This window comes from Rhamphochromis longiceps, linkage group LG11 (assembly GCF_057381845.1).
Source record: "Rhamphochromis longiceps isolate RC_006_pf linkage group LG11, R_longiceps_female_GT1.1, whole genome shotgun sequence".
Taxonomy (NCBI): Eukaryota; Metazoa; Chordata; class Actinopteri; order Cichliformes; family Cichlidae; genus Rhamphochromis; species Rhamphochromis longiceps.
In genome coordinates, this window is record NC_140567.1 from 7,921,264 (window position 1) to 7,941,412 (window position 20,149).

Below are 20,149 nucleotides of genomic sequence, written 5' to 3' on the forward strand. Positions count from 1 at the left end.
TGTGTCGTGAATGGCAACCTTGAGTTCTAATAAAGAGATGCTTGAAAGCATGAACGTGCACCCGGGTCTGCTGTGGGTTTGTTACAGATACGTATTCTCGGACCAGTTTGCGAATAGTTGCTGGCTATAACTGGGTGAATTGCTATGGTTGCTTGCAGATTGCTAACCAAGTGGAAACTTGAGAAATTGCAGTGTAAACCAGAAACGGAGACAGTTCACCTTCAAAGTAAAAGTTGCAGATGTTAAAAGATGTTGGTTTCAGTGGTATTGCACAACTTTTAGTTTGAAGCCCAGCTGTCTCAGTTTCTAGTTTCCATCAAACAGTTTCGCAACTGCTTAGCAAATGGTTGGCTAGTAGGGGTGCAACGATACTTGTATCGATATTGAACCGTTCGATACAGTGCTTTCGGTTCAGTATGCATATGTATCGAACAATACAAAATAAATTTTTAATTTATTTTATCAACTTTCCTTCTGATGATGCTGTCTGTGTTGAGCGCTCAGTGGATCTGCGCTCGACAGTGCAGCCTAGGCGGAGTAGTCGAACGCAGATTCACTGAGCGCAGGGCAAGCTAGTGAGACAGAAGCTAAGCTCGTGGCAAATTGAACCTCCCGCACCCTCATTCAGATCTGGCGTTTGGAACTATTTTGGTTTTCATGTGACGTATGACCCTGAAGGTAAGCGAGTCATGGACTAAAGTAAAACAGTATGTTGGATGTGCCACGCAATGCTCAATTACATGGGTGGGAGCTAGTGTGTTAGCGCAGTTAGCTCATTAACGTGTTGGCCATCCAGCCCCACGCACGGGGCGATCCGCGGTAGCTCATTAACGGAGATTTGCCATGTTGTGGCGTTAACGTCATTTCAACGAGATTTACGCTGACAGCACTAGTGGGAACACAACGAATACGACTGCACATTTACGCGGACATCATCCTAGTGCAAAGACAAGTGGAAGCCGACAAAAACAACAAGCACGCATGCTACAAACTTTACCCGAGTCATTTAGACAGCCGTTAGCACATGATTCTCCTTATGGGGACCTGATACGTTTAATATGCTGCTGAGAATATAGCCCAGAAGAAGCGTATAGTATAGCTTTTATTTTGGAAAGAGACATTTCTCTGTAATAAACTCTCTTTTCCAAAGATGAGTGATTCCTCAATCAGATACAGGGCTCACAAAATCGCTAGCCCGACGTCCCGGTGCTAGCGATTTTTCCAGTCGGGCTACCAAAATCTATCTCTGCCCTGCCTGTCGGCCTATCATAGGAAGGAAAAATATATGTCAATGCTTTTGCATTCTTTCGGAAATGTAGCTGGGTAATTATGTCATTGGCATCGGTGAGCCACTGTCAATATGTGACATATTGAAATCCCGTTTGAATTTGCGCTTGTTTTTTGCTTTCACTACTGATTGGTGAGTGATGATAATTTGCACACCAATTCCTCTGACATCGTCTTATCAATCGTTAGCTTACTATGCAAACATGACAAGTGAAATCTCCCGCAGCAAGCTTAAACATGTGAGAGGTTGATCGTGCAGAGAATCACTGAGCTTATGTGAGTGCGTGTGTAAAAGCAGCAGGATATATATTTTAGTTCTGCTGAGCCAAATAAGACAGGTCAGGGTGAAGAAGTGACAGCCAAAGAAAAGCTTACCACAAAACGGAAAAGTTATGACAAATCAGACTATAAGGCAAAAAGAAAGTGCAGCTTTATGGTTTCATGGACAAAAGAATTTCTGTGGCTGCAATATGATGAGCTATATAACCAGGGCTGCACATAAGTGGTCCGCAGGTGCGCATTCGCTGTCAAAATAAAAGACGCGCACAAGATATGAAGTTGCAACGCGTGTTTGCGTACATAAGATTTTCAGGAGGAGGACAGACATTTGTTTAGAACTCCAAAGAAATGTCAGAAGGAGTCCGAACCACAAAAGAAGCACGTATTCTCGGAAAAGTAGTTGCAGGAGGTGAGCTGGCTTCAAACAAATGATGAACGCACAGAGATGTGTTGCGGAATGTGCCGTGAAAATTTAATAAATGACAAATTAAAAAGACATGAATATTTTTTTTTGTATCGAAAAAATATCGAACCGTGACACCAAAGTATCGAACCGAACCGAACCGTGAATTTTGTGTATCGTTGCACCCCTATTGGCTAGTGTTTGCAGACAAGTCGATGTCTTCCATGCAGACCACAGGGAACTGTGCCAAATCTGCTACTGACCAAAGATGATAAAATCATATTGATTGACATGCAGTTTAAGCTGATGAACGTTTCAGTTCTCATTTGGTTGGTTGCCATATTTTCATAGTTTCTACAGAATGGAAAGAAAAGAGAATTATAACCTTATTCTGGCTGTGATTACTGATACAGTATTTCCATGTGATACCACCCATTTATTTACTTGATTAGCCTAAATTAGTTAATATGTTTGTGTATTTGTAGTAGTTTATTACTTAGTGACATCTGAAATGAGCAAAATTAGACCTATTAATTGTAACATTTTTCTGTCTACATTTCCTGATACATTTATAGCCACTCTGACAACAATTTGTTGAAACGTCTATTGCTCCCAATGTCTCATTCATGGAAATTACAAATGAAAGGGTGACATGTTGTTCTTAACACCCAGCTCCTCATAGTAATGTTAATGTTACAGTTTAGCTGAATTGTGCCCAAATGCAGGCTCACACAGCAGCTAGCATGGCTATGACTACTTTCATTTGTTGCCTAGTGACACTGCTCTATTCCCAGTTTGCCTTTTTCCTGTGTGTTATCATCTGTATGTACTCACTTGTTCACTGTGTTCTACTGTCTGACTGTCAGTGTCCACATGTAGGGTCTGCTCCCAGTCCGATACCTGTCATCATATAAACAACGTCTGCAAAAGAAATAACAGCCTTAATGCGATGAATCATTTCAATGTTGCAGCTAATCAATCTCAAAGACATGTATTTATGTTTTTATCTCTTTCAAGTTCTTTTTAACTTTGTGCACAAATCATTTTCTCCTTCAACTGATGTTTTATATTAAATTAATATGCATTACCATATGTGTTTTGTTGCACTACACAGACCTCTGAGATGCTGTCGTCATGTGCTTTGGCAAACAGTGTGATATGTTGGATTAGCCTGTTCAGCGAGGCGCATCAGTCTGCCCTCCCCTTGTGTTGCAGTTGCATAACACACAAGGAAGAGATTTGCTTTTGATTAGTGGTTCTACTGAGTGTAGTGAGATTTGTGAATTGAACGTATGGCAATAATGGAAAGCTATAAGAACAGCTTTGTGTATATACTTTATATGCCAGACTCCCTGACTCCAACTGCTATAGGGTGAAGGAGGATTTGCAGTCAAATGACCTCCTTGCGGGTTTCTTTTCATTTTTTTACAGGTTATTTTTCCCAATGGGATTTTCTGCATGACTGCACATTTATATGGTTGGTGGTGGGCATGTGGATGTCTTCTGTCTCCTCTTAGGACAGTGCATTGTTACATTCATAACCATATGGTGTGTGGGAGATGATTTCACTTCCCTCTCTGCCAGCCAGGTTTCTGCTGATTCCCATACGTGTGTGTTGCAGTTGGAACTTGCACAGAAATGCAAGACTTGCAATTGTGCAATGCCACATTATCTGTAATACCAATTAACAGTATCTGACATGCAGTGACAGAAATGCTTCATGCTGTTCCAAGCAGTTCTTGATAAGGATGGAGCAACAGTTCATGCGAAATCAGCATTTATTTACCCCTATGCTAGAATTTCACAAGAAATCCTAAAAGAAAACAATAATATTTTCCTTATTTCATGTCGTACAAATGTGAGATCATAATATTGAATGTTAATTTTAAACAAGGGCAAAGTTCATATCAGGATATGTGAAAGTAATTCTTATCAAGCAAAATCTTTTCATTTTTTTTCTGCTCCAAGTTCTGTTTGACAGGGTTTACACCCTGTCCTCAATGCCAGCCCATTGTTATATATGGTTAGTAGATAATGTTCTTAACTGCCAGCTAGATTGCAGAGTGTCCCGGAACCTTCTTGCTAAACGCTCTCTAATGCTTTTATTAATATTACTGGTATATTTTAATTATAAAATGGGCCATTTTGCAGCCATAGGTCTCTGTCTTTATGCTATTGGATCGCTACTACTCACATTGCGTGCATCCCAAGCTTTAATCGCAATATCTCACTGTAAAGGTTAGTGCAGAAATAGTACCACAGTCAGAATAAAATTTACTGTTTTGTTGTCCTTTGTTATAAACTTTGTTTTAAAATGATTTCACACCACATCAAATGTTCAGGACACCAAGTGCACTGACAGATTTTTCTGCAATAATCAATGTTCTCTCTGTTATTGGTAGCACAGAAATAGACCTGTAATATAGTGCGTAATCAAACACTAATGCCCCAGTACAACTCAAAACCTTGTTGACAATCATGGGCCTTCCTCAGCTGACCTGCTGATTATCCATTTTATAAGCTGTTGTTATGTAATACCTCCAGCCCAGCTGCTGATATTAATATCACCAAAACTTCAACCCACTCATAAGAATGCATTCATGCACTGCTTGTTTTGATTGATTTGCCAATTCAGGAACTTTCATTGTTTCTAACCTTAGTTTATTTTAATGCCTTCAGCTGATTTTAGAAACTCAAGTTAAACAGTAATGGAGTTATTTAGAAATGTGTTTGAAACACTGACACAGTGTTCAGGGACTGTTTCCGTTTCCAGAGGAAGAACTTCTGAAGGGTTTGCCTTGGAAAGAGTTGTTGTTTTCTCTTCCGCCCAGGCTGTTGCTTCCTGAGTCTTCAGGAGGAAGGAATTCTCTCTAGTGCCTGTTATCCACACACAACATACACACCACACGCACAAACACAAATACCCAGAAACTGGTTGCATGCATGTAGAAGTTCTGCTTCGAAAGCAGCCACACCAGGTGGTCTACAGTAATGCATCTGTTTTCTGGAAATATGTACATAAAGTGTTTCCACAGCGCTATATACAGCACAATAGATGCACTATATAGCCAAAAGTGTTGGCTCATGTGCCTCACACACATATGAACTCAAGTGCAATGGCATTCTTAATCCATAGGGTTTAACGTGATTTCGGCCCACCCTTTGCAGCTGTAACAGCTTCAACAACACGTGAAAGACTTTCCACAAGTGTGCTTATGGGAATATATGACCATTCTTCCAGAAGCACATTTATGAGGTCAGACACCAATGTTGGACAAGAGGCCTGGCTCGGAGTCTCTACCCTTATTCATCCCAAAGGTGTTCTACCAGGATGAGGTCAGGACTCTGTGTGGGCCTGTCAAGTTCTTCCACACCAGACTTGCTCATCCATGTCTTTATGGGGCTTGCTTTGTGCAATAGTGCGTAGTCATGTTAGAACAGGAAGGGGCCATCTCCACACTATTCGCACAAAGTTAAGCGCATGAATGTGTTCAAAATGTCTTGGTATGCATTAAGAAGCATTAAGAGTTTCTTTCACTGTAACTAAGGGGCCCGACTACAACTATACAACACCACACCATAATCCCCCGCCACCAAACTTGTCACAGTGCGGTCAAACTAAGTACCATTCTCCTGGCAACCGCCAAACCCAGACTCATCCATGTGGTTTTATGTCACCACATCTCTGCAAATTGTCCCGAGCTTGGACGCAGGTTCTTGTTAATTGCACAATATTATTTTTAGGTAATTATTTTAAACATGCTTTAAAAGTTTTCACAACATTGTGAATACGGACAAAAGGACAGACTCATATGATGCCTATAACACACGCCCATAATCCAGTTATTTCGATGGGCTATTTTCGCTATAGAGACCCAAGCCATGTGTTATGCTGATTGGATTTGAAATCCAGATTTTTGAGGATTGATTAGTTTTAGTGCGAGCTTCAAGTGGCCACTCCGTTATATGGTTCTGTATGCATTTTTCATCCTGGATGATACAATTTTACTGCAGCATGTTTATTTATCTCCTGCGTTAAAAAATACTTCACAGCAGTCATCATCATCCGTCAGCGGTTATAATAAATACCATTTTCTCCCACCTCCTTTGCCAAATCATATTCTGAAAGACTTTGCATTCACCTTAAGGCATCACCAGCCAGCCCACTAATCCCAGGACTCAGACTTTAGTCTAATATGTCTTTCAGTCACTTTACCAGCCTGACAGACTCTCTAAATTCTCTCTCCGAATGACTTTTCCTTGCACTCTGTAGCTTCTCTTCACCCTGTTTTTCTTTCTTTAGTCTCTTTCTCTGTGCCTCTGACTCATTCATACATAACCTTATTCACAGTAGTTCAACCCGAGGGTGCTTTTCTCTTGGCTGACCTCACCCCCACCCTCCACACATCCCCACCCTGTTCTGGGCCCCAATGCACTCCTTTCAACTGGCCAGCAGATGCTATTCAAATGATGTTATCATGCCAAAGCTGTTCATACTCACAGACTGGATGAGTGTAGGGAGGGAGGGGGGACAAGGAGGTTCTTTGGCCATTTTTTTGTCTCGCTGTCTCGTACTGGGCTCTGGCCCAGTTACACTTAATACAATGCAAACAACATTTTGGAAATGGTAGTGTAATGACCCTTCAACAAATGAGTATGTAATGCTAATGCTACAATTGCTAGTACAAAAAGAAAAACATATTTGCACCTACAGTGCTGCAAAAAGTATTTGCCCCGTTCATGATAACTTTGTTTTGTACATTTGACACCTCAAACAATTTTAATATTAGTCAAAGATAACTTAAGTAAATACAAAATGCAGTTTTTAGAAAGAAAGCCTTTAAGTTCATGCCAAAGTATATCAATGGGATGTTCTTGTCTTTCTTTATATCGTGTAATGATTTGTTATCTGTGAAATCTGTTAGCCTGCTTCACTATGTCAGAAATGTCCTATTTAGGTCTATTCTAGCTGTAAATTTCTATTTGTCAACTACAGTAAATTCAAAACAATCCAAATTTATCGTGTACACGGCTTTGTTTCACCCCCTCAGACCATTCATTTTCTGAAACAAGCTGTTTTAGCTCCCTTTGCGATCCCTTTAATTTAACACTTCTGATTGGCTGCCTCCTATAAGCAGATGTTTTGAACAGCCGTGTGCCTTGGATGGGGGGGACTAGTTTCAGGAGTCAGAAGATACACCTCCTGTTGGCCATTAGAAAGAAAGCAGGTTTAAGGCACTTCCACCTTGTCTAAGTTTGGCAGACCCAAAGTAACATCCATCTCCTGTATGAAGTCTGTGGGTTTTTTTGCTGAGACCAGAACCGTCCTAGAGCCTTTGTCTTCCATATTCACACTCATAAATTACTGAACTGTACACATGTTTACACATGGATTTTGTTATGTCTGCACAGAGCCATTTCCCTGCTCTTATGTCTGGTTAACAAGCTGCTGACTAAAACATTCAAAATTAACCCCTCGTGTGTGAGTGGCATCAGTTTTCTCCTGCAAGTCTCCACCTCAAAACCACTTGAGTATCAGTGTGTTATTTCCTGTAAAAGGACATTTGTGGCACATTTCAACCAAACGCTGCTACCTGAAAGAATCAGGCTGATGTGCCTCATTAACTCTAGTGCATGTAGTGTTTCCAATAAAACACGGAGGTATAATCATACTGCTCCTTTTTTTGTATCTACAGCTTAATTTTACAGTATAATGACATTAAAACAGAGACACAACTGAAACTCAGCTGTTGTTGTCTCTTCTTCCCTAAATCAATGAAACTTGGTAAGTTTATGTGGGTATATTAATAATTTATTCACTTCCACACACTTATTTTAGTAGTCACGTCTTGAATAGATCACTGGGGTCCTGCAGAAATTGAGTATTGTTAGACGTTTCAGCATAAACAACAGAAGTGAACAGTTACCTCTGGAAGCCAACGCAACATATATGGAAGGTTTCGAACTTGAGCTTTACAGACAGGCACTGTACGGGCGGGTGAAGTGGTGATTTTTTTTTGTAACACATTTTTGAATAAGATTTGGAGAAACAGAAACTTTTTTATTCCACTTCTCCTTTTCTCTCTTACCTCTTCCTTCACTCCAACTGCTCATCGTGAGTCTGTGTTTTAACACTAAGAATCTGTGTGTGTGTGCGTGCGTGCATTTGTGTGTCAGATGACCTATTGAAATCATTGTGGTGCAGAATTCCTGTTACCAAGGCAACACCGGCTTCTCCGTCTCGCACTCTCTCTCCCTGTGTCTTTTTCTCTGTCTCTTTATTTCTCCCTCTGTGACTCGCTGTCTGCCCTCCCCTTTTCATTTCCCCTCCACACCACAGCAAGGTCATGTGACTGCTGACGTCAGGCCTGGGAGGCAGGCAAGCAGTCTGAGAAGCAATTAGTTTGTGGGCTTTGAATAAACCTTCTCAGACTAGGAGAGTCTGGGAGTCAGTCACCGTCAGCTCTGCTTCACTCTCTCAGGCACTCTTCTCCTCCTACCCCCTCTCGACTGTTCTCCCCCCCTCCCCTCTCTCTCGTTCTTGCTTCATATTTGTTTTCTCTGGTGCTTTCTTTTATTCTCGCCTGTTGCTTCTCCTCCTCCTCCTCCTCCTCCTCCTGCTGCTGCTGCTGCTGCTAGTGCCACAAAGTTAGTCTAGAGAGAAAGTGCTGGGTGATGGACTGCTGAACAGCTTGTACATTGCTACAAAGTGAGGTAAGCTTCCTGTGTTTTCTCTTTTGTGTGTGTGTATTGTGTGCTTTATCAGCCAGCGGTTGCTTCTGGAACAGTGTGCAGTGAAGTTAAAGCTGGATCAAGGATGGCTTTCGTTTCGTGTACTTAAAACACGTACCTGTGCAAAAGGGAAGTGGCAAATGACACTGTGTGTGTGTGTCAAGAGTGCTTTTTTTGTCACCTTTCAATCTAAACTTCGGAATGTATTAAGTGCAGAAATGCCGGGTGATGTCGGAGGGTTTCGAGGGAGATCCCCGCTCAGGGTCGGCTCTTGAAGACTAGTTGCTTTCTTTTGCAGCAAACACAGGCGGATCTGTTTTCGAAGCCCTTGCAGGAAGTGAGTGCACAGATAGAAGAGAGAAGGAAGGAGAGTGTGAACATTACATGGGGCCGTGTGTGGAGCTCCACATGGCTTTTTCTTCAAAGCTTTACTAATGTTACAGGCAGTAGTGTGGGCTGGAGCTTCGTACTCTGTCTGCCAGAGAGTCAGAGGCAGGGAAGTGGTGGGGGGCAGAGCAGCTGCCACCTGCCCCCCTCAGAGGGGATGGGAAAGCCTCAGAGAAATGCACTACAAAAATGGTTGTTGTTGTTTTTTTTAAAACAAATCAATAATGGAAAGATAGAAGAGCTTTTTTTGTCTAGAGGAGTTTATTTCTTTCTTCTTTTTTTGCTGACTTTTCTTGGCAAGCTTGACAAGCTCCCCTTTTCACCACCAGACACCCCCCCACCTCCCTGCATGCCTCTCACAAAAGCATGCCAGCTAGTATTTAGCCCAAATAGGGTGGAAAGAAGGGGAAATGCGGATAACAAGTGGTTTGGATCCACTCGTCAGTCCTCCTCCCTCCCTCTGTCTCTCTCGCTGCTTCTCTTAAACTGCGAGACTTTATCTCTTCCTCTCATCCTTTCCTCAGCAGTGCCTCCCTCCTCCCAAATGAATGAAGTGGAGATCGGCCAAAAGCATGTAACCGGTTTCTGTCACTGTATCTAAAGTGTCATCTAATGAAATGTCCGCCTCTGTACAGAATATTAGGGCACAAATTAGCACTCGCCTAATTGTGTGTGTGTGTGTGTACTGCATTCAAAGTGTGGTCTTTGTAGAATACCATAAATGGTCCATTTAAAAAGATTTTGTTATCTGTGAATGTTATTAGATAAGATGGTTTAGGCAAATAAACAGTACAGACATAAGTCACTCCTTTTTATGCCCCCTTTCAGATGGATTATCAGCTGATTATTCCTAGACTGACCTCAAAAACATTGAAATTGAATGAATTTTGCCACGTAATAATTTGTGCAAGCTACAGTTGAAGGCATACGTTGCTCTACTTTAAGTGCAGCTTCCATGTTAAGCAGTCCCAAATGTCCTGAAAGCCTGAGGGTCTCACCTTGTTGCAAAATGGGCCGCATGAGTCAAGGGACAGAAAGAAATTATATCTGTCTTCATATCTGTTCAACAGGCTGGGAATGTTGGCAGTATGAAAGCATGTTTGCAGAGAGGAGACACATATTAAAATACAGAGAAAGGTAGCAGTATACAGCTGAAAAATCAAATTCACGCCCAGATCGCAGTTTTATTCATTGTTCCGTGTGAGTGGCTGCGTGAAAACAGTGATTAACTGCATCTGATAGCTAAACTGTAAAACAGCTTTCTGTCTGTTTCTAAATCAAAAAGGGCCAAATGCCCCCAAAACTGAGGCAGGAATGCTCTTTTTCTACCATCATACATAAAATATGTCATCCAATGATAAATACTGATCTACTTTAAGGAACCCAGGCATACTAAATGCACTTTTTTGGCTTTAAACCTAACAATGCCTTAGCAAACAGTGCAATATTAGAGAATTGCATAATCATAATCATTAGTTGAAGCTGTTTATTTCTTAGGCTGCTGATGTGCTTCATCTGCTCTGCAGCTTCAGAGCTCTGTGCAAACATCAGCTGCATCACCTGTGTAAAAGTGCGAGTTTGCAAGCGTACACAGTGTGTATGCAAGCGTGTGTGTGGTTTCAGGTGTGTGACAGGAGCAGAGTTTGGCAGTTGGTTGTGTGCACATCACTGGCTCTGTTTCTGTTCAGTGCACATGAATGAGAACGTTATTGCTGGACCCAGGTGAGCGCAAATGTAGCCTCTCCAAGCTCGCGTGTATTTATATGTTCGGTCTCAGCTGATTTAATACGGTTATATCATGGAAAAAGTCGACCCTTCTCCCGTCTCGTGTTCTAGCAACCGAGCCCACACTCACACAGAGACGTTTGAGCGATGTGTTTATGCCCACATCCGCCGAAAAACCTGGAGAAGTTTAATTCTGCTACGCACATGCTCAGCTGAACTGTACGAGCCGGGCTTCTATAACATCCTGTTTTGTACTTAAGGGAGTCTCATCTAGCACTGGTGGAAACTAACTTGAAGGCAGTTTATGTAACTGTTGATTTATGGCCAAAGGCAGGGAGAAAGAGAAAAAAGTAATTTAAGTGAGAAATATACAGAGATAAGAGAACAGACAGACACTTAGGAAGGCAGTTGGATGTTTTTCCGGTCTGGATTGCTCTTACTTTGTTCAACCTAGAAGTCTTCAAGACTTCAAATACTAATTCAGTGCTCACTTTAGGTTTGAATATAAAAAATATTCTTAGATGGTATAAAAAGGTATTAAAAGTCTTGGATTTGAATCCACCGTCTGGCTGGGCCCTTCCTATCTGGAGCTTGAATGTTGTTTCTGTGCCTCTCAAGGTCCCAACACAACAGATGTTCATCAAACATATCAATTACTTACATTTTCAGAAACATTTTCAGCCTGATCATTTCAATATAAAAGAATGTAAAAAAAAAAATGTATATAAAAGTTTAATATAAAATTTCTCAACGCTTGATTTTGCTTGAAAGTTAGATAGCACAATCTGCACTAGCATATTTGAGTCTATTATAATGTTCCAGTAGAATGACATCATCATCTAACAATTTCTATTTGACTTTTATAGGAAGATTTGGTGTCTGATAGCAACATATCCAAAATTTATGATATTATATCATAAATGATATCATATCTTCTGCAGCCTCAGAATGTGTAGTCTAATAATTGTGACAGAAAGTCTATTCTATAATGTGTGTCTCATGCACTAGGCTAACTTATGTATGAACCATTAATCCAGTATAGCCTTAACTATGGAAGCACAAAAATTGATGCTTTCAACATGACCCCATCTTCATCACAAAAAGATTTTTATGAGGAAAATAACAGTGGAAACTTCAAAATTGTATCGTCACCCTGTAATTTCTTCCGGGAAATCAGAGACAGGCAGGCTGGAAGCATTTGGTGAGCTGACATGGGATGACCCATGGTAAAAATGTCAAATAATGAGGTCAGTGTGTGTACACGTAATCCCTGTGAGGCAAAAGCTCAGGCTTTAGACTGCTCTAAACTCTTAGTTATGTAAGAAAGTTATCAGCACTTTTCCTTGCTTTACTAGAGAAAAAACTCAAAACAACAGTGGCTACATTTTCTTTTTTCTTTTTTTTTTGAGCCCATCAGTAGCTAAACAGCATCATGTTTATTTGTTCACGCCAATTCTCAGAGGACTTTTTAGTCAGCAGAGCACTGATGAAACCGAATTTTCAGCTAGGCTAAAGCTAAAAGCAAAGGTTGTTTAATTTATAAAAGAGTGTGCTGAGGAGTCAGAATATAACAATATAAGCTGTATGTGAGATTAAATGTCTTGTCACATGTTGCTTATAGCAAAGCTGCAAGTGCTGCAAGCTGAATTTGTACATATAAAAGCAGCTGTGAGTGATGACACAGGGAGATATGTAACCTTTGGTATTTCCTGACAGCACAGGTTCTTCACATCATCCGGCCTTTCAGTGCCTTTGTGTCATGCAACGATAGCAAAGCATATACATACAGTTGTTATTTGAAAGACTTTATCCACCATATTCAGGCAAAAAGTGTAACATTTACCAAAACATGTCCTGCTGTATCTTTGTTCCTGCAGATGTTCTGGACCTGATTTTCTTTTTAAAACTGTCAATCAGTATGAGACAGGATGGTTTTTGGTTGGAGTTTTGAACCTCTGCACCTGCAGGTGGAGGAGATGGTGCCTATGAGTAGCATATTCAGATTGCCGAGGTGAAGCCAGAGGACAGCCCGTGAGAAGAACGTTAGCTTAACCTTCTGGTTTGAATAATGGTAGGCTTAAAGGGACAAGAGTTAAAATGCTGAGGATTGCTCAGAGTAAGATAATTAGGGATAAAAAAGGATTTATTTTGATCACTTTATCATGAAAAATTGTTATAGCCCAAGAATAAAAGTAGAACGTAGTGCTGTAAAGACACGCTATGCCGGGTTCATTGGAAAGTTAGCAAAACTGCCTGGTTGTCGCGTGCAAACAGGAGAACATGCCACAAAATCAATAAAGGGCTGCTCATGCAAACACGCAGCGCCGCTGATGGTTTGTTTAATGGCGTAAAAACAAAGTGTTATGCTATAATTTCTGCTTTTGTGTAGCACGTGGCTTTAATTTGAGGTGGAAACACTTTGAAAGTATGGGCCCACTCATATAAACATGCAAGAGTGCTACTCGCATCAGTGCTAACATCTAAAAGATATGCATAACAATATAGATATTCACTGTTGCACTTTTAGTCAGACAGAATTTATTTGTTTCTGTGTGTGTGTGTGTGTGTGTGTGTGTGTGTGTGTGTGTGTGTGTGTGTGTGTGTGTGTGTGTGTGTGTGTGTGTGTGTGTGTGTGTGTAGTGTCCCAGTGTTACTGATGGAGCTGGTGCCGAGAAACACGTTTGACTTGAGTGTGGAAATGTCAGTGGCTTTGATTACTGCACTTAGGCAGCTGTGACATTTTTCACTACTTTACGTGCACTCAACGCAAAGGTCAAAACAAAAAGTACCGGGCCACTTAAGAGGCAATTACACTCCTCTGCCGAGGCGTTGTGGTTTGAGTTTGAAGTTCGCTCTGGGTGAAGCGTTCCTGCTCATTGACTGTTAATGCGCCATCAAGCTAGATGGATGCGTCGCACATTCATTACGTACAGCCGTGTTTTGTTGTCATCACAATCGATGCACATTGCTTTCTTTAACCTGCACTGTTACACCGTCACTGCCAACAAACACTGTCTATGCTGCCGCTGGTACATGCACTTAGAAGGTGCACGTCTGTCTGGAAACTCTGGTTAGTGTCGTTGCAAAGACAGGTCGAATTTAGTCTTTACTTGTCAAGAGCACGTTTCCTTTCATGTCATTATTAATTCAATTCAATTCAGTTTTATTTATGTAGCACTGAATCACAAACCGAGTCTCCTCAAAGCGCTTTATATTATAAGGTGAAGACCCTGCAATAATGTGCTGTTACACTGGATTATGTATGACTTTTGTGATCAGATGGAAAATCGCAGCAAAAATTTTCTGGCACAACTTCACCTGCTTCCAAGGTGCATGGAGAGGATGAAAGAATTCACAAGGCAGGAACTCCAGCCACACTTGAGGGAAGATGAACAACTTTAATAATTGACCAGATGGGATACATTATTACATGCCTGGCTGTCTGAGAATAGAGGCTTCTAGCACTGGGACCTGGGTATTTTCAAAGACTGTCAGAATTATGACATTTACGACAGATTTCCTAAACGGACTAAAATAGCGCGTTAGTGGAATCCCATAATGGCGCTCGTAGGTGTGGTTAGTTTTATGGGTGATTTGCAAAGGCTGCCCTGTTTTCTGAACACTCACTGGTGCACTCACAGTTCATTCTAAATCAATTTGTGCGCGTGATCTAAATATTCTTCTGTTTATATTTTGTCCTGTGAAAAAGGAACTCCCAGAAAAACATATGAAACAGGTTAAGTCGCAAAAATCTCAGATTTCCCACCACTTACAGTCTGTGATTGCGCTCTCTGTAAATAGCGACAGTACTTTTTAGTGCAACACGTTAGTATATTTGACCACAGGTCTATTAATGGACGGAATTACTTCACCGTGGCTTCGAGAGTTGCTCTGGAGTGACAGTCTTCAATTTGGATTTTCAATTTTTTAATTGAAAAAGCAAAAACACTTTGCTTATAATGTGTTAACATTTATTTTTAGGCTTTATTTGAGCGACAGTTTATATGTGTTGGACAAAAGAGAATGGCAACGGTGATAAATTGATCCCAAAAACAAATTGTGCTCCAGAGCAGCTTGTGCAGATACTTTAAGCTCCCATTCCCTTTTGAATGCATTCATGTCTGTGATATACATGTTGAGTGAGCGCTTGCTGACAGACAAGTGATTATGGAGGTTTAGAGGGACAGCTGGTCGGTCAGGCTCTTTGTCATTCTCCAAAGGGCTTCTTTATGAAGAGGTCATAGGTCACTGAGCTGAAATCCAGCCCCAGAGGAGAGCAGAGGGCTCTGAAGGATCTCCTGCAGCTAAAAGGTCCCACAGAAGGTTACGCTCACAGATCATTTTTGAAGGATGGCCGTGGTCTATAGGCTCCCGTGTGTTGGTGGGGAGGAACTATGGGAAACAGATGTTCTATTTTTAGCCGCGGAATGGAATTCACACGCGCACACTGTCATGCTAGACGCGGGACACAAAAGATGGGAGTTCCTCGCTGGAGAATACTTGTCTTAGGTTTACTGAGAAGTTTTCTGTGTGTGCTTGAGAATGTTTATCTGAGTTCATTTCACTACACTGCACACTCCTACTTTCTGCTTACACTTTGTAAATTATCTTCAGGGTGTAAAACAATGTGAAAGCACAAGAAACTTTACTTTTCTATCTTTAGTCGTCTTATTTGCTGCGTTCCCCATGGGGGCTTTGCAAGTTAAATATTTCCATATTTCTTGAATGTGTGGTTAGCAGTCTTGGCATTCCTTCCACGAATGTATTTGTTGTCCTTAGGGCTGCTCAATTAATCGAATTTTAATCACGATTACGATCTGGGCTTTCAACGATCATTAAAAATGACTGAGCCGATTATTAGCCCCTCCCTCATTTATCCGCGACACCTTAAAGGCCGGTCCGTGAAAATATTGTCGGGCATAAACCGGTCCGTGGCGCAAAAAAGGGTGGAGACCGCTGATTAAGAGGACCCGAGGGAAGCTCGGAAAGCTAAGCAGAAGTTATTTGGAGAGTGACTGCCGTTGGTTGAAAAGAGTTAAAAAAAAAAAAAAACTTCAGTGGTGTTGCACACTATTTTATATTATTTTTTAAAGTCATTGTTAACCCTTTAAAGCCGGTCAGAGCAGCACGCTCCGTTTTGTGTAACTATTGTTAAATCCCTGTAGAACCTGAACCGTGTAAGCTAGCGCAATAATTTGTTTTGCATATGAAACCGGAGGAGTTGTACTTACATCTGATGCCATCAGCTTGTCCTCGGTCACGGTTTCGTTCCACATATAGCTTTGCAAAAACTGCATAAAAAGCGCTTGCAGCAACAAAAACATAATATTCCAGAAACATGCCGTTCCTATCAGCTGTTCGTAACACTTCCCACAGTGAAATGATGCACATGCTGTTTTCTTTGCAAATTTGCATCATAGGATTGTTTTTTGTTTTTCCTGCAGTATATAAAAATTGCTGTATCTCCAAAATAAAACTATGAAGACACTCAAAATAAATTTCCTGTGGTGGGAAACTATTTTTTGCAACTTTATTGTATTTAAAGTTTTGAGGGATAAACCTCTTAAACTTCTCCAAGTAGAAATATATGTAAACAAAACAAAAGCGATTTTCAATTTTTTTTGTAGTTCATTGCACTTTTTTGCAATTTATGTAATTACTATGCACTTAATGCATACATATTATTAAAATATGGGCTATAACAGTTGTATTGATGTATAGCAACTTGAAATGCTCCCACAAATGGCACTACAGCATATAAAAAAAAAAATATATATAAGCTCTGGTGGACTTGGTTCTATAGTAGGTCTTAAAGGGTTAAATAAATATCGTCAAATAATCGTGATCTCAATTTCAGTGAAAATAATCGTGATTATCATTTTTGCCATAATCGAGCAGCCCTAGTTGTCCTTGAGTTTCAGCTCTCATACAGTGAAGTATTAAGAAAGTAAACTTTTGCCAGCAGAACAACACTGGCCAGACGCTACATAATTGTGGTTGCTTACTCACTTAGGATAATAATGATGGCCGTCTGAAATAAAAATCTATAATTTTGTTGGGTTGTTGTTTTATTTATTTATTTTGCTCTACTACAAAGAAACCTTTAATGTTGACTGTCTTTAAACAAAAGAGAAAATCATCCATGTGATGCAACATAGCGTTTCATGTTAGCAAGATGCAGACGATGATGCCGTTAGAAAACGAGCTCAGAATATTTGAGTAGAGACCGATGGCCTGACTCAGATGAGGAGCTTAGAAGCACACACGGTGAGGATTGAAAATAACACAAAGTGCTACAAAAGCAAGTCAAACGTCCATCCATCCATCCATCCATTCGCTTCCGCTTGTCCTTTTCAGGGTCGCGGGGGGCGCTGGAGCCTATCCCAGCTGTCATTGGGCGAGAGGCAGGGTACACCCTGGACAGGTCGCCAGTCTGTCGCAGGGCCAACACATAGGGACAGACAACCATTCACACTCACATTCACTCGCATATTCACACCTAGTGGCAATTTGGATTATCCAATTAACCTATCCCCACAAGTTGCATGTCTTTGGACGGTGGGAGGAAGCCGGAGTACCCGGAGAGAACCCACGCAAACACGGGGAGAACATGCAAACTCCACACAGAAAGACCCCGGCCTGATGGTGGAATTTAACTCAGGACCTTCTTGCTGTGCGGCAACAGTGCTAACCACCGTGCCACCGTGCTGCCCCAAGTCAAATGTGTTGCTTAAAAATTGAGAGCTTGAAAGAAATGAATGTGGTATAAATAAGTGGCTCTTATTTTTTACTGTTGTCGGTCTGATCAGACCATCAGCATTATCTTTTTTCAAACTTTGCTTTTGTGTAATGTTATTGTCCTGGTCACAAAAGTAACGTTCAAAAAGAGTAATATATGTTTTCCTCTCATTTGTAGTCAGAAATAATCATGAAACAAATATTTTATACAAGAACAACAGCAAACAAAATGTTACATATTGCGATGAGATGTCCTTAATAAGATTTTTTTAGTTTTAAAGTTTTTTTTCTGTTTTTCTAAATTTCACACCAGATGCACTTAATAATTCACAGTATAGACAGTAAATTATATCCCATCAGGAATGATCCAAATAACTGGGTGGCAACTACGTGATGAATCTCACATCCATAGCTACTTGGAATTCCTCAGTGCTCGCAGAGACCTTTGGCAGGCAGGATGCATGCCTTACTAGGGTATGTGAGGCATAAGCAGATGAGTGCTATCATCAAATTGTCACTAAAAAAATGCTGAATTTAAATATCGGGTTGGAAAATCTGATCTCAAGCCGTTTATTGAAGGTGAGCTGTTACAGAACTGCTGTAAATCCACACAGATTAGTCTACCATAGATTATGAGTGTCTTTTTCCACATGACAAATCCTGTTCATGACTTTCCTTCATAATGTGTGATCAGTTATCTACACAGTAATTTCCTCTTGCATCTTTGGTCCTTCTTCAGTCGATATTAACTTGTTCTTAAAAATCTTTGGGTAGTTTTTTTTTCTGTAAATCTAAAACATAACATGTATTAATGTGCATTTGAAATGTTATTTGTATTTACTTGTCAAAGCTTCAAATTGGACTTTGGGATATTATAAACATTAAAAAACAGAGATTACTACACTTTCACTTTCTTAAAAGTCCAGGCAGTCTGACACTGCGATTGTGATCACATTTGTAATCTGTAAGTGGTTTTTTTGTGTTGTTTTTTTTAAACACATTCATTAAAAACTCTCGAGTATTGCAGCTTTTTTTAACCACTCCAGAGGAAACACTTTAGAAAGCTCTGCCTTTTCTGGCTGATTCAGTTTCACATATTTGCGACTGAGGCCCAGTGTCTCCCAGCTCTGTCTTTGTGACGACATTTTACATTTTTTATTTTTTGGAGAAAAAAACATAAACATAGATTTTGAAACGATTCAACATCACTTAGCTGCGTCTGCGTTTACGTTGTAGCGCCTTTTTACTGCCAGTAACAGACGACACTGAGCACAGTTGTGGTTAACGTTTTACGATACACTGACCTCTTAATGCAGTTTGCAGTGGCTGTTTTCCACTCACGCACAATAATGCGTGTCTCCTTTGTTCTGCCTCATCATCACAGGTGGTAACCTTGTGCGTTTGATGGTTACTCAGCTTTTATCTCCCGCTGAAGGGCAAAGAGAGATTTCCGTGTGCATGTGTGTGTCTGTCTGTGGTTATGTCTGTGTCTGTGAGATCAGTATATATCAGTGTTATTATGTCATTTTTCCAAACAGCAAATAAAGATAGTGGACGTCTAGGCTGGCAGACATCATTCTGCAAAGAAGGCTGTCCGCAGAATGTTCACATCAGTGCGGGAGGGAGAGTATTTACAAAGCCACATACCAGTCATAGCAAAAGGGGAAAAAATGTTGCAGTAAACTTGACATTTACAAAACCCAGTCTGGCCTACTGCACAGGTGAACTCATCTAAGCGACATGTGGAAAAGAAAGAAACACAGAAAGATAAGAAAGAAATACTTTAAACCAGGAGGCTGATGTAAAGATGATTAACAATATCTAAATCCTTCAATCTGCAAATGTTTAAATTAAACAACCTGTTGCATAAATAAGTATAAATTTCAGGCTTTATTTCCAGTCTTGGAATCAAATGTTCACTGTTTCAAAATAAGAGCCTCAGATACTGTGCAAGATATTCTTTTTGTTCTTGCAGACCACGTCAGGTGCTTTACTTTTAATAATAAATATATTGGCTTTTGTTGGTTAGCTAGCTCCTGCGGTTGTTTCTCTTCTGTCAAACAAAGGGCCGTCGTTATTACTGCTGCCACAAACCTAAAATATCTTTCTTAACTTGGCAACAGATTGAAATGTACAGGATTAAGCTCCATTAAAACTAAAGCAAATTATGTTAATATCAAACAGTTAGAAAATGTCAGTTTACTTGGAACAACACAGACTTATTCAAGCTGACTGACAGTCTGAATATCCAGAAATCTTAATGCCCCAAAATCTCTCTTCAACACAGCCCGGTTCCCCGGGTTAATCCTGACCCCTGACCTTCACACTGTGATGTAACTTCCCTGCTGTTTGTTATTTTCCGTGATGTTATATCCTGTTTCTATATTTTCTTACACCACAGGAAGCAGAGCCAGCTTTGTTGCATCCCCAGGGGCATTCTTCAGTCAGAACCATCTCCAGACTCAGGCTTTGCCCACGTCACATTCTCTCTCTTCCCACTCTTTCTCTCATTAATGCATACAGTGTTACAGGCCGCACCCTCAGTCCTGTAACAGACGTGCATTCCCCAGCTGCTCCTATAATTACTCTGCAAACAGC

General features: G+C 40.7%; 1 protein-coding gene across 5 annotated transcripts in view; it reads left to right on the forward strand.

The window, feature by feature from the left end:
• ncalda (neurocalcin delta a) overlaps positions 1 to 20,149 on the forward strand; it is a 67,726-nt gene that overhangs the window by 21,286 nt on the left and 26,291 nt on the right. Inside the window, exon 1 of one of the 5 annotated variants that reach the window (XM_085422113.1) lies at positions 8,396 to 8,683. The exons of the other annotated variants lie outside the window; for them this stretch is intronic. The gene's annotated coding sequence lies outside the window, so the exon portion shown is untranslated. Of the gene's footprint in view, positions 1 to 8,395; positions 8,684 to 20,149 lie in introns of those variants that run through there. 5 annotated transcript variants of the gene reach the window in all.